At 44.3% G+C, this 15106-nt stretch overlaps 1 protein-coding gene across 1 annotated transcript in view; it reads right to left on the bottom strand.

Moving 5' to 3' along the window:
- The window catches only part of LOC149978756 (uncharacterized), a 64491-nt gene extending 49665 nt beyond the window's left edge, over window positions 1–14826 (bottom strand). The window contains exon 1 of the mRNA XM_090195545.1: window positions 13221–14826. The gene's annotated coding sequence lies outside the window, so the exon portion shown is untranslated. The remainder of the gene's footprint in view (window positions 1–13220) is intronic.
- Between the last annotated feature and the right edge of the window lie 280 nt (window positions 14827–15106).

Genomic DNA, 15106 nt, shown 5'->3' with positions numbered 1-15106 from the left:
GAACAAGATGAACAGAGAGAGGGAAGAGAGAAGAACAGAGAGGAATAACAAGATGAACAGAGAGAGGGAAGAGAGAAGAACAGAGAGAGGAAGAACAAGATGAACAGCGAGAGAAGAGAGGAAGAGAGAGGGGAAGAACAAGATAAACAGAGAGAGAAGAGAGAGGAAGAGAGAGGGGAAGAACAAGATAAACAGAGAGAGAGAAGAGAGAAGAAGAACAATATGAACAGAGAGAGAGCAGAGAGAAGAAGAACAAGACGAACAGAGAGAAGAGAGAGAGGAAGATCAAGATAAACAGAGAGAGAGAGGAAGAACAAGATGAACTAAGAGAGAGAGGAAGAAGAAGATGAACAGAGAGCGTGTGGGGAGCGGGGATGTGGCTTGGTGAAGAAAAATGGAGAGAGAGGTAATGGAAAGAGGGAAAGCGGGGTGTCCAAGAGAGTAAGAGAGAAGAGCAGAGAACATGAAAAAGAGGGAGACAAGAGGAGGAGAGGGATGAAGCAGAGAGGGAAGAGGAGGAAGATGAAGAGAGGGAGGGAGAGAGAGAGACCAAGGAACACTGATAGAACAGATAAGGAAGGAGAAAAGGAGCGAGGATGAAGAGATAGGAAGGAGAGACGGAGAGGTGATTAACTATCAGCACATCAGCTTCACGAGCCTCTAAACACAACACACACAAACTCACAATCTTTCTCCGTCTCACACACACACACCGCACATGTGAACCTCAGGGGTAACATTAAAACCATTGTGGTATGTAAACCTGATGTCTGGGACTTCCTACAAGCTAAATGCTCTGTTATGTTCTGAAGCTTCAGCTAATGTAGAAGTGTACCGAGGAACGTTTTTGTAGAAACAAACCAGTCTGGAGTTGTGGTCACTTCTCCCCTAAAGAGTTACAACCATTAACAACTACTTCTCTCCCTCTCCCCCTCCCTCCCATAATGAGGCTGAATACAATGAGCCTGCAGTCTAAAACACAAATGCAGGCGCACCCACACACTCTCTCCCTCCCTCTCTGTGTTCCCTATGAGTCCAGTCTGTTGTAAATAATTGGGTTTTGAGAAACTTCTCTCTCTCTCTACACCTTAATCAACCTGATTGATTAGACATGGAGACTAGGTGGGCACTAGCCATATGCTGTATGTGTGTTCAAGGAGCCTCTAACTAACCCATATCGATGGCCACACACACACACACACACACACACACACACACACACACACACACACACACACAGTGGGATCACTCCAGCTCATTTAGACAGAGTCCACCTCCAGCTGCTACTATATAATCAGCCATATCTCCCACAATGCACTCTGGGACAGAACATAAGAAACTGCTTCACAAACGGTACCTTATTTTTTCCCTCTATAGAGCACTACTGTTGATCAGGATCCATAGAGCACTGGTCAAAAGTAGTGCACTATATAGGGAATAGGGTGTCATTTGAGATGGAACAACAGAAAACATATTTTCCACCTGTTTTTCATTATTTGTATCCCTGGAAAGCTCAAATGACTCATCACAGACATAAGCCAAGAAGTACATTCATTTTCCAAGAATGTGACGGTAATTATTTGTATCTTTCATTTCTTACAGAACTTTTTTTTAAATATACAGAGAGTATCAGACAGCTGCACACACACTGTCCTAATATATACAGTATTTGTCCTAATATATACAGTATTTGTCCTAATATATACAAATACTGTATATATTAGGACAAATACTGTAAATACTATATATATATATATATATATATATATATATATATAGATATATATATATATATATATATATATATATATATATTAGGACAAATACTATATATATTAGTATTTGTCATTTGTCCTAATGTCTAGATAACACCCCCAACCCCACCAATCCAAAGACACACACACCAACCCACCCGCACACACACACCAGGGAATACTGTGAAGGTCGCATTAGCTTTCAAATAATCCAAGCGTGGCAAGGCTCTCTGTGGAGAGTGTCATTTATTATGGCCTGTACAGATAGAGAGCCCTGCTAGGGACAACCAACACCTTAACACTTCTAGGTGACAGGGACAGCTATGAGACCAGAATAGTACAGATCAGTGGATGCTCATCAGAGGAGGAAGGGGAGGACCATCCTCCTCAGTGAATTTCATTTAAATATTTAAAAAGTTATCCTTTTTACATAAAACTACACTCAATATAATCACGTCACCAAATAATTCATTAAAACACACTGTTTTGCAATGAAGGTCTACAGTAGCCTTAACAGCACTCTGTAGGGTGGCACCATGGTGTAGCTGGAGGACAGCTAGCTTCCGTCCTCCTCTGGGTACATTGACTTCAATTCAAAACCTAGGAGGCTCAGGTTCTCACCCCCTTCCAAAGACGTACACAGTAATTTTGACAACTTCCAGAGGACAACCTCCAACCTTTGCTGAGCTTGCAGCATGAACTGACATTTTGTCCACCCAATCAAAGGATCAGATAATTAATCTGGCACTGAAAGCACAAGCAACAGCTAACTAGCACTGCAGTGCATATAATGTGGTGAGTATTGGACTCAAAGAAAGAGATTAATTTCTTAAACAAGCGAGAGAGAGAGGGAGAGATTATTTTCACTTACTTAATTAGCGAATGCAGCCAGCTAGTTTAACCTACTCAAACACCCGGCTCAAACAGAGAGGGATGCTATGTTAGCTAGCTGGCTATGGCTATCCAACACTGGAACTCTTCCAAGTCAAGTTAAACTTTTGGTTTTATAAATTTATTGGCATCGGTGTAACTGCTAAACTGCTTGCTGACTGACTGTACTGCATGACTGTAGCGAGTTTACTTGTGCATTTGTTCTAGTAGCTATGTTGACTAGCTATGATGTTAGCTATTATGGTGACAATAATGTAGGCTGTGTAGAGGTTACTATATGAAGGTTTGGCTTGGAAAGGTTTTTCACCTGGTCACAGACAACTGTTGTATTGTGCACTGAAGTCCACAAGCGAAGGGAAAAGGTGAGAGGGGGAGAGCGCGTAGATACGAGAAGGAATTATACAATGAGGAAACTGATGATGCTGTTTGTATGTGGCTGCTATGAAAGTGAACTGTGTTTGCGTGTGATCAGGGGTGGATCCATTCTGCCGATTCTGTTGAAAAATGTTTCTTAAATGGAAGCAAACAGAATGAAACGGGGATAAACATGTGAATTTGTCCAATAGAAACTCTCGTTTGCAACTGTTGCACTAATGATTACATCCTAGATCATCTAGATGCAGGCCAGAGTGTGCAAGGTGGTACTGAATGTGTCACAGTCTGTCACCTTGGTTACTCCAATGTTTCTGTTGACCTGTGCACCTACGTTGTAAACTTTCATTCATAAGGTAAGTTGTACAGTAGCAACTTCATAATGGGTACAGGGAAAATGTGAGTGTACTGTAGTAGCCTACACCTTTCAATGTTACATTGATTCTTTTGAATGTCACTGACTGCCACTGGTACAGATGTAGGATCTTAATTTGATCATCCTGTTGTTGCAGGAAATGTCCAGCGTACACAAGGCTAAAAAAGGCTTCTAAAGTTTGTAATTTCCACATTAAAATTTCTGACAAAAATGTATCAACCCCTACAAAAAACATTCATTATAATCCACACAATAATCAGGATTATTTTCCTGCTGTGAGAAATTTGTCAAATTAAGATCCTACATCTTTTGGTGGCCTAGCACCCTAACACACACACACACACACACACACACACACACACACACACACACACACACACACACACACACGTGTTAGTTCATTCTACTAAGGTAATCTCTCTATGACTAATGACAGAGAGAGACAGAGAAACAAAGGGAATTGAAATGTCCCTAAGATCACCAAAGGCTTCCTCTGATCACACACCCGTCTCTCTTTCGCTGTATTATTTAACTCCCTTGTTAGAATTGGTATACTATCTGCCTGCAGTCACATTGACAGTCTATTCTCCCTGCATCGGTGGGCTGTGTGTGTGTGTGTGTTTAGACTCTGATGGGATATCTCTCCTTACATGCTCTGTGATGTTCATCTCAGGTGGTTTAATCACGTTGTTTGGCAGTGAGCAAGACGATTGTCAGATGTGTATATGTGGTCGTGTGTGTTATTTATTGACATTAGTTGGCAGTAGCTCAAGACAATGGAGATGACACACAATCACTGTTCCACTGAGAAGTGACAAATACATCAGGAGACCTCTCTGGTACCTATGTATAGTGTCTGTCTGTCTCTCTCACACTCTGTCTGTCTGTCTGTCTGTCTGTCTGTCTGTCTGTCTGTGGGTGTCCCAGTTTCAGTGATTTACCCTGGGGGTAAAGGGTGTGTGAGGGTGTGTGAGTTATGATGGTGTTATTGATCCAGCCAGCCTTGGTGTGTAACAGGCCAGACCTGATTGAGCATCTCACAATGTATTACACAGCAAATAATATCACACACACATCAAATAATATCTGGGCAAATATGGACCTAGCTGTCTCAGTGCTAGAAGCTGGGATTCAGGTTATACTAGAAGTAGAAGTCACATGTAGGAAGTAAAGGTGACCTTGTCAGGCTTTTAAAGGCTGAATTTGTCTAATAGAAAGTCTCGTTTGCAACTGTTGCACTAATGATTACACACTAGATCATCTAGATGCAGGCCAGAGTGTGCAAGGTGGTACTGAATGTGTCACAGTCTGTCACCTTGGTTACTCTAATGTTTCTGTTGACCTGTGCACCTACGTTGTAAACTTTCATTCATAAGGTAAGTTGTACAGTACCAGCTTCATAATGGGTACAGGGAAAATGTGAGTGTACTGTAGTAGCCTATACCTTTCAATGTTACATTGAGCTGGGTGAATGGAATAGGAATGACAGTCATCCAATATGCTGTAATAGAAATAAGGCCGAGCTCATCAAAAAGTGTCCTCCCTCATTTTAAACACCACTGACCGCCACTGGTACACATTTAGGATCTTCTTTTGTTTTTCAGGAAATGTCCAGGGTAAGGAGAGGTGGAGGGAGGAGGGTGGAGAGAGGAGAGGTGGAGGATGAAGGGAGGAGGGTGCAGAGAAGGAGAGGTGGAGGATGAAGGGAGGAGGGTGGAGAGAAGGAGAGGTGGAGGATGGAGGGAGGAGTGTGGAGAGAAGGAGAGGTGGAGGGAGGAGGGTGGAGATAAGGAGAGGTGGAGGGTGGAGATAAGGAGAGGTGAAGGTTGGAGGGAGGAGGGTGGAGAGAGGAGGGTGGAGAGAAGGAGAGGTGGAGAGAAGGAGAGGTGTAGGGAGGAGGGTGGAGAGAGGAGAGGTGGAGGATGGAGGAGGGTGGAGAGAAGGAGAGGTGGAGGGAGGAGGGTGAAGAGAAGGAGAGGTGGAGGGAGGAGGGTGGAGAGAATGAGAGGTGGAGGATGAAGGGAGGGTGGAGAGAAGGATGAAGGGAGGAGTGTGGAGAGAAGGAGAGGTGGAGGATGGAGGGAGGTAGAGAGAAGGAGAGGTGGAGGATGAAGGGAGGAGGGTGGAGAGAAGGAGAGGTGGAGGATGAAGGGAGGAGAGTGGAGAGAAGGAGAGGTGGAGGATGGAGGGAGGTAGAGAGAAGTTGAGGTGGAGGATGAGGGGAGGAGGGTGGAGAGAAGGAGAGGTGGAGGATGGAGGAGAGAAGGAGAGGTGGAGGATGAAGGGAGGAGGGTGGAGAGAACAAGAGGTGGAGGATGAAAGGACGAGGGTGGAGAGAAGGAGAGGTGGAGGATGAAGGGAGGAGGGTGGAGAGAAGGAGAGGTGGAGGATGAAGGGAGGAGGGTGGAGAGAAGGAGAGGTGGAGGATGGAGGGAGGAGGGTGGAGAGAAGGAGAGGTGGAGGATGGAGGGAGGTAGAGAGAAGGAGAGGTGGAGGATGAAGGGAGGAGGGTGGAGAGAAGGAGAGGTGGATGGGGGAGGTGGAGAGAAGGAGAGGTGGAGGATGGAGGGAGGTAGAGAGAAGGAGAGGTGGAGGATGAAGGGAGGAGGGTGGAGAGAAGGAGAGGTGGATGGGGGAGGTGGAGAGAAGGAGAGGTGGAGGATGGAGGGAAGAGGGTGGAGAGAAGGAGAGGTGGATGGGGGGAGGTGGAGAGAAGGAGAGGTGGAGAATGGAGGGAGGTGGACAGAAGGAGAGGTGGAGGATGAAGGGAAGAGGGTGGAGAGAAGGAGAGGTGGTAAATGGAGGGAGGTGGACAGACGGAGAGGTGGATGGGGGGAGGTGGAGAGAAGGAGAGGTGGAGAATGGGGGGAGGTGGAGAGAAGGAGAGGTGGATGGGGGAGGTGGACAGAAGGAGAGGTGGAGGATGAAGGGAAGAGGGTGGAGAGAAGGAGAGGTGGTAAATGGAGGGAGGTGGACAGACGGAGAGGTGGATGGGGGGAGGTGAAGAGAAGGAGAGGTGGAGAATGGGGGGAGGTGGAGAGAAGGAGAGGTGGATGGGGGAGGTGGACAGAAGGAGAGGTGGAGGATGGGAGGGAGGTGGACAGAAGGAGAGGTGGAGGATGGGAGGGAGGTGGACAGAAGGAGAGGTGGAGGATGGGAGGGAGGTGGAGAGAAGGAGAGGTGGAGGATGGGGGGAGGTGGAGAGAAGGAGAGGTGGAGGATGGGAGGGAGGGGGACAGAAGGAGAGGTGGAGTATGGGAGGGAGGGGTGTTATGTGACCTTGAGGAGTTATGGTCAGTATAGTTGTAATCCTCCCTCAGAGAGCCATTGGCTTAATTCGATTTCTCTCTCTCTCGCACACAAACACACACACACACACACAAACAGTCTCACTCAGGGACCACTAAACCAGACTGAGAGGAGCACTGTGACATATTGCATTGAGAGGAGCACTGTGACATATTGCATTGAGAGGAGCACTGTGACATATTGCATTGTGGGAGTTCTAGTAGCCTACACTGTGTCCCAACACTGAGAAGATAGATGACTAACCTAAGGCACAAGCAAAGCTCGAAATGTAAAATAAATATGTTATCGTGAACAAAGATATCCGGCATTAAAAGTGTTGTAGTCAACTCATCCAGACGACATACAAAGATGTAAAACAAATATATTACAATGGAAGAGTCTTATAGAGGTGCCGTGCTGCTGTCAAAGCACCCACTCTGTCTCCTGTCTTCTCTCTGATTGGCCGACGCGCTTGAGAGAACAGCTAACAAACCATTCAATCACCCCTGACGAAGGATGCTTCAATATTCTGAAATCTTTTAAATTGACATTTTAATGACCCTCCTCTAATCTATAATTGGTTTTCCAGTTGCTGCCAATGTGTTTAGTATTTACCTATTGTGTTGGTTGATTATGCAGAAATTCAAATTGCATATAGACTGATCCTCTGTTAATTTATCAAGCCATCTTTTTACATACAATGCATCAATGTGTTTATTCGGTAATCTATCCATTCATTTCCATTCATTTGTTGATTCAATCCATCAATCCATTCAACTATGCAATTATGTGTGTCTCTGTTGATGAAGTGTAATGATCCGCGCACGAGAGCAACTTACACTGTAACAGAAGTCTTTTATACTCTGAAATGTACTACTGCAGCATACACTAAATAATGGTGCATTGTGGGAAAGTGTTTGTCGGGGAAATAACGTCTGTATTTGGAATGGTACTGTAACTCCCCCCCACAGAACACAGTCCAAGGAGGCGTCTTTGGAGAGACAAACACCTGTTCACCACTAGTGGGCACATGGTATTATTGATTCTGGCTCATTAACATATTTTTATGCAGTTGTGAGGTAGAATACTGTACCAGTTGAACTACTATGTGGTTGTGGTGCCCCATCACGTGAGGTAGAATACTGTACCAGGTGAACTCCTATGTGGTTGTGGTGCCCCATCACGTGAGGTAGAATACTGTACCAGGTGAACTCCTATGTGGTTGTGGTGCCCCATCACGTAGAATACTCTACCAGTTGGACTCCTATGTGGTTGTAGTGGCCCATCACGTAGAATACTGTACCAGTTGGACTCCTATGTGGTTGTGGTGCCCCATCACGTAGAATACTGTACCAGTTGGACTCCTATGTGGTTGTGGTGCCCCATCACGTAGAATACTGTACCAGTTGAACTCCTATGTGGTTGTGGTGCCCCATCACGTAGAATACTGTACCAGTTGGACTCCTATGTGGTTGTGGTGCCCCATCACGTAGAATACTGTACCAGTTGACCTCCTATGTGGTTGTGGTGCCCCATCACGTGAGGTAGAATACTGTACCAGTTGAACTCCTATGTGGTTGTAGTGCCCCGTCACGTTGTATAAGAGACAGGTTGAAGCAGAAGTCTTAAACATTAAATGGTTGAGCATGTTGCCTGTCGGTCTGTTAAACCCTGTAGTTGCTGTCAGATTGGAAGACGTTGTTAAGACCTCTAGAAGTGCAAGTGATGAAAAAACAGCAAATATTCATTCATATTCTGTAACGTGGAAACACTTTACCTGGCAGCCAACCTGCTTGCACCAATCCCTTGTTATTACATTACAATACAAACCCTTCCCCTCAATTCATTTAATCATTCATTCATTCCTATTACAGTAGCATCTACTTTTTACAGTATAATATGGTCCATTTTACAGAATAGCACTGTTTGTCATTGATACGGTATTTATATTACCGGTGTACTGAACTTTACTAGTCACAGAGCTGCTTGTAACTTACTGTCAAATTCACAGCAACCCCTTTACAGTGTGGGTATATGTACTAATGCATTACAGTGTAGGTATATGTACTAATGCATTACAGTGTAGGTATATGTACTAATGCTTTACAGTGTAGGTATATGTACTAATGCATTACAGTGTAGGTATATGTACTAATGCTTTACAGTGTAGGTATATGTACTAATGCTTTACAGTGTAGGTATATGTACTAATGCTTTACAGTGTAGGTATATGTACTAATGCTTTACAGTGTAGGTATATGTACTAATGCATTACAGTGTAGGTATATGTACTAATGCTTTACAGTGTAGGTATATGTACTAATGCATTACAGTGTAGGTATATGTACTAATGCATTACAGTGTAGGTATATGTACTAATGCATTACAGTGTAGGTATATGTACTAATGCATTACAGTGTAGGTATATGTACTAATGCTTTACAGTGTAGGTATATGTACTAATGCATTACAGTGTAGGTATATGTACTAATGCATTACAGTGTAGGTATATGTACTAATGCTTTACAGTGTAGGTATATGTACTAATGCTTTACAGTGTAGGTATATGTACTAATGCATTACAGTGTAGGTATATGTACTAATGCATTACAGTGTAGGTATATGTACTAATGCTTTACAGTGTAGGTATATGTACTAATGCTTTACAGTGTAGGTATATGTACTAATGCTTTACAGTGTAGGTATATGTACTAATGCATTACAGTGTAGGTATATGTACTAATGCTTTACAGTGTAGGTATATGTACTAATGCATTACAGTGTAGGTATATGTACTAATGCATTACAGTGTAGGTATATGTACTAATGCTTTACAGTGTAGGTATATGTACTAATGCATTACAGTGTAGGTATATGTACTAATGCTTTACAGTGTAGGTATATGTACTAATGCATTACAGTGTAGCTTTATGTACTAATGCATTACAGTGTAGGTATATGTACTAATGCATTACAGTGTAGGTATATGTACTAATGCGTTCAGCAATGCCATGAACGTGTTTATCCAACCCCTCTGCCTGTCCAGACATCCATCTATGCAATTATGTGTGTTTCTGTCTCATAAACCGCTGTTCCATATTTTGCATTTGTTTATCTCGTGATCCATCCATTCATTTCCATTCATTTGTGTATCCAACCCATCCATCCATTCACAAAATAACACCTCACAATAACACCTCACGGCCTCGCCCCTGTTTGACCTAGATAGTGTGTTTGTTTGTACTGATATGAAGGCTATGTGTGTGTTTTCTTATTGATGTAGTTTTGTCCTTCAGTAGATCTTGTCTGTTAATGTTCTGTATTATGTCATGGTTCATGTTCTGTGTTGGACACCAGGAAGAGGAGCTGCTGCTTTCGCAACAACTAATGGGGACCCTAATAAAATACCACATACCATCCATTTATTCATGCAACCATGTGTGTTTCTGTCTTTGTAACTGGTGTGGGAAAGTGCAGTGACACACACACACACACACACACACACACACACACACACACACACACACACACACACACACACACACACACACACACACAAAATGATCGAAGACACCTCCTCCTCTTCCCAGACAGCCAATGACACATATCGTTAGTTTGATGCAGCAGAACCCAGGGCAGGAAACACATGTTTTTCTCTATACCATTTCAGATGTAGAGAACGAAAACAGCAGCACATAATCACTAAGACATATCACTGGGGAAAAGACATAGAATTTGTGTAAACAGCGCCCCCTGTTGCTAAATTAGAGGTAAAGTGGCACCACAGAGAGTGGACACGGAGCCCCCTGTTGGTCAAATAGAGGTAAAGGGGAACAACGAACAGTGTAAACAGCACACCGTTGGTCAATTAGAGATATTAGATAGGATACAAATAAGACTGGAGAAAGAACTAAAGAAGCCTTTTCTCTCCCTCGGCATGTGGGAGTGTCCTAGGATATGCCAACATGTGTGAGTGTCCTAGGATATGCCAACATGTGTGAGTGTCCTAGGATATGCCAACATGTGTGAGTGTCCTAGGATATGCCAACATGTGTGAGTGTCCTAGGATATGCCAACATGTGACGAGTGTCCTAGGATATGCCAACATGTGACGAGTGTCCTAGGATATGCCAACATGTGTGAGTGTCCTAGGATATGCCACCATGTGTGAGTGTCCTAGGATATGCCAACATGTGAGAGTGTCCTAGGATATGCCAACATGTGAGAGTGTCCTAGGATACGCCAACATGTGAGAGTGTCCTAGGATATGCCAACATGTGTGAGTGTCCTAGGATATGCCAACATGTGTGAGTGTCCTAGGATATGCCAACATGTGTGAGTGTCCTAGGATATGCCAACATGTGTGAGTGTCCTAGGATATGCCAACATGTGTGAGTGTCCTAGGATATGCCAACATGTGACGAGTGTCCTAGGATATGCCAACATGTGAGAGTGTCCTAGGATATGCTAACATGTGTGAGTGTCCTAGGATATGCCAACATGTGTGAGTGTCCTAGGATATGCCAACATGTGTGAGTGTCCTAGGATATGCCAACATGTGTGTGTCCTAGGATATGCCAACATGTGTGAGTGTCCTAGGATATGCCAACATGTGTGAGTGTCCTAGGATATGCCAACATGTGTGAGTGTCCTAGGATATGCCAACATGCGAGAGTGTCCTAGGATATGCCAACATGTGACGAGTGTCCTAGGATATGCCAACATGTGTGAGTGTCCTAGGATATGCCAACATGTGTGAGTGTCCTAGAATATGCCAACATGTGTGAGTGTCCTAGGATATGCCAACATGTGTGAGTGTCCTAGGATATGCCAACATGTGTGAGTGTCCTAGGATATGCCAACATGTGTGAGTGTCCTAGGATATGCCAACATGTGTGAGTGTCCTAGGATATGCCACCATGTGTGAGTGTCCTAGGATATGCCAACATGTGTGAGTGTCCTAGGATATGCCAACATGTGTGAGTGTCCTAGGATATGCCAACATGTGTGAGTGTCCTAGGATATGCCACCATGTGTGAGTGTCCTAGGATATGCCAACATGTGTGAGTGTCCTAGGATATGCCAACATGTGTGAGTGTCCTAGGATATGCCACCATGTGTGAGTGTCCTAGGATATGCCAACATGTGTGAGTGTCCTAGGATATGCCAACATGTGTGAGTGTCCTAGGATATGCCAACATGTGTGAGTGTCCTAGGATATGCCACCATGTGTGAGTGTCCTAGGATATGCCAACATGTGTGAGTGTCCTAGGATATGCCAACATGTGTGAGTGTCCTAGGATATGCCAACATGTGTGAGTGTCCTAGGATATGCCAACATGTGTGAGTGTCCTAGGATATGCCAACATGTGAGAGTGTCCTAGGATATGCTAACATGTGTCAGTGGTGATAAAGGTGACCCCAGTGTCAGTGGACTAGTCACACATTTATATAATTTTATTTGAAATATTCAACACAAATCTACTGTCTGTGAACCACTATCTAAAGTAAATATTCCATCAATGGTCGATGCGCTGGAGGCAGCCACATAATCAATCAACCGGTAAACCCATTAATTGTAAGGCTTTTACAGACCTCACACCATCACCTCATCTTTCTCCTGATACATTGGTGTGGTTGAATGAGTGAAATGATATATGATTAATCTAAGGCAGGGCTCTCTCCGGGAACATGGTTGGAGTGAAAACCTATAAGGGAATATCTCTCCAGGAACATGGTTGGAGAGTACTGATCTAAGGTCTCCCTTTCAGCCAAGAGAACAGAAGAGTTTATTGAGATTATCATGACTTGTTGTAGCTCGATATCGGACTCAATTGAGAATGTAGGTTACGGTTAAGAACACATTCAGCGCGCGCCGCCTTGTCACCCCTGTACCGGCTACCCGTTGACCGGTAACAGACCTAATTTAATCACCGGCATTTGTTCACGCACGTACACTCTCACGCACATGCGCACACACTGGGGCGTCATACCCTTTATTTTAGTAGTGGCACGAGATACCTGTGGTTGGTTGGAGGGAGGTCCGAGGTGGGATCAGCTCCCCTCCGGAAGTTGGCGAATTTAGCATTTTTCAAACAACCTGAAACAACTTTTTTCCCCTGGATTCTAAAGCCATAGTCATTATGTCTAATTCTATGCAAAGCTTTGCTCCGTGGTGCACCTTGAAAGGAGCCACTTACTAGGGAGAATGTGCCTTGTCCAATCAGTGTGCCCCCCCCCCCCCATGCAAAATACTGCTGACAGATTATGGTAAAACGTGAATTTAAAAAGGAAGTTTAGTCATTCATTTTACATAGGAACATTTTTAAACTCGACAAATCTGAGGGGGCACAAGGGCGTGACGCCACACACAGACATGTCATATCATCGTGTGACCCCTTCTACTACATCTCTAGACGTGTCTGATCAAATAAATAGCATATCCACATCACATTACGTGTGTGTGCGTGCGTGTAGGTTATGTGCGTGCATAAAACAACAGAAATCAAAAATGAGTAAAATAAGTATTTGTGTTTTACCTTTTCTGACATCAATGAGTGCTGCGTCGCCAGTCGTTGAGGAGAAGAGGGAAATTCTCACACAACACCGAGACTATTCTTCTATGTCTTCTATCTTAACTTGCTCAAATCCCCCAAAACAGTTGCCAATATCCAGTCAGGAATAAGTCAGGGAATCCGAAGTATACACATTCCAGCTGAGACGGTGAAGACATTCACATAACATAGTTGCAAATTATGCGACCTTAAAATGATGGACCACCTGTACACTTAAAAACACACGGCAGCGGTCGGTTTCAAAGCGAGAAGATCAGAATCGGGTCTGATATATTCTTTGTAGCTTTAGCAACTCATCAGTTCACCATGTCTGCGCGGAATGAGTGTCTCTTGGGAACAATAATCCACATGCTTTATTTCACTTTATGAATAATATTCCCCAACCTTTTCCGTTTTTGCTGGGTTTTAAAGTATGATAACAGTTGTATCCAAGTTGATTTACAGAGATAATCTATCCATGAAGGCTCGCGTTGGCGTCCCCCGCGCACCACGCGAACCGACTATTGTAGGCTATCCACTAGAACTCGTTGTGCCGTATCTTCATTCTTCAATGTGGGTAAATCGACTGGGGATCGATGGAGAGAGCATTGGAAGTCCCTCGCAGGTGGTGATATGCCCCCTTTTCTCCTGCTCTCACCACCAGAGTCAAGCCATTCCCTCCAACATACCGAAAACGGGTCAAATTATTCAATAACTGCACGATTAACGTTCAACCTTCATTTTTTTGGAATAAGGCAAATACAAAACATGTTTTAAATGGTTTCCTTACAGTTTAGTGTGGTTAGGTTATTATTAATGCGTAAAATAGCAAAACGCACGTCGTCCCTTTTCTCGCTGCCTCTGAATCCACAGACGATAATGTTTTCACATTAGTCTGTTGAAATCCCAGGTCCTCGCTGGTTGTCTGGCGTTCCTTGTCTCGCGGCTCATGTCTGAACGTTCTTCTCCAACTACGGAGAATTCACATCACTTCAGGCGAGTGGAGAGCGCGAGAACCCCAACACGGAGCAGGTAACGTCAAACCCAACCGGAGGAGGCTTTCCCTGATGCCTGTTGACTGACAACTCCCTCCTGGTTCCGGTACGTTCCAGAATGTCTCTCTGGCAAACGGAAGGGTTAGTCTGATACAATCCCAGTCCCCCGCGTGGGAAAAACAGTGAATGTTTGTCGAAATGGCAATTTAACCTCGAAAACCGGAAAACTATATAGTCTACTTCCAGCTGTTTCTATCAACCACATTTCCCTTCTTCCCATCGAAAAGCGGAATAGTCTCGAGCTGGCTCCCGCTAAGGTCTTCGGTGGTGGAGGAGAGATTTCCGTTGAAATTCCGCAGAAAACAATCAGCTGCGCAATTATCACTTGGTGGATAACTAGGCGCGCGCTTGTGTGATTCAAAAGCAGCGGCGGCGGCGGCAGAGCGACAGGGACAGGCGCGCGGGGAGTGAGGCGGAGAGGAGAAGGGAAAGCGCACAGATACAGTACTGTATTTATCTAGCTCTCTTTCAATCTGTCATAGAAAACACAGTGAGAGACAGACACACACTCACTCCTAGCACACAGGGGAAATGCCAACGGAAATAGGCCTACACACATCAATAGAAGAACTGACTGGCTGGCAGCACAGGGGCACGAGACAAGTCTAGATCAACGTTAAATGTTCCAGAAGAATCTCCATGGAGATGTGGGCTGTGATTTGTTTAACTCACTGCCGAATGAATAAGGCTTAAAGAGAAATCTGAGGGGGATATAACCAAGCCCTGTTGCCATGCCAACAATTATTCTTGCAGATAAAGAAAATAAATGGACTGAAGCATAAAGATTGTCTTTTGAAGTCTGATGGTTACCTTGGA

This window comes from Oncorhynchus mykiss, chromosome 13, assembly GCF_057628025.1.
Source record: "Oncorhynchus mykiss isolate SJ-2025 chromosome 13, ASM5762802v1, whole genome shotgun sequence".
In the NCBI taxonomy this organism is placed as follows: Eukaryota; Metazoa; Chordata; class Actinopteri; order Salmoniformes; family Salmonidae; genus Oncorhynchus; species Oncorhynchus mykiss.
Note: the sequence above shows the minus strand (reverse complement) of the source record. Positions and strands in the feature narration are given on the sequence as shown.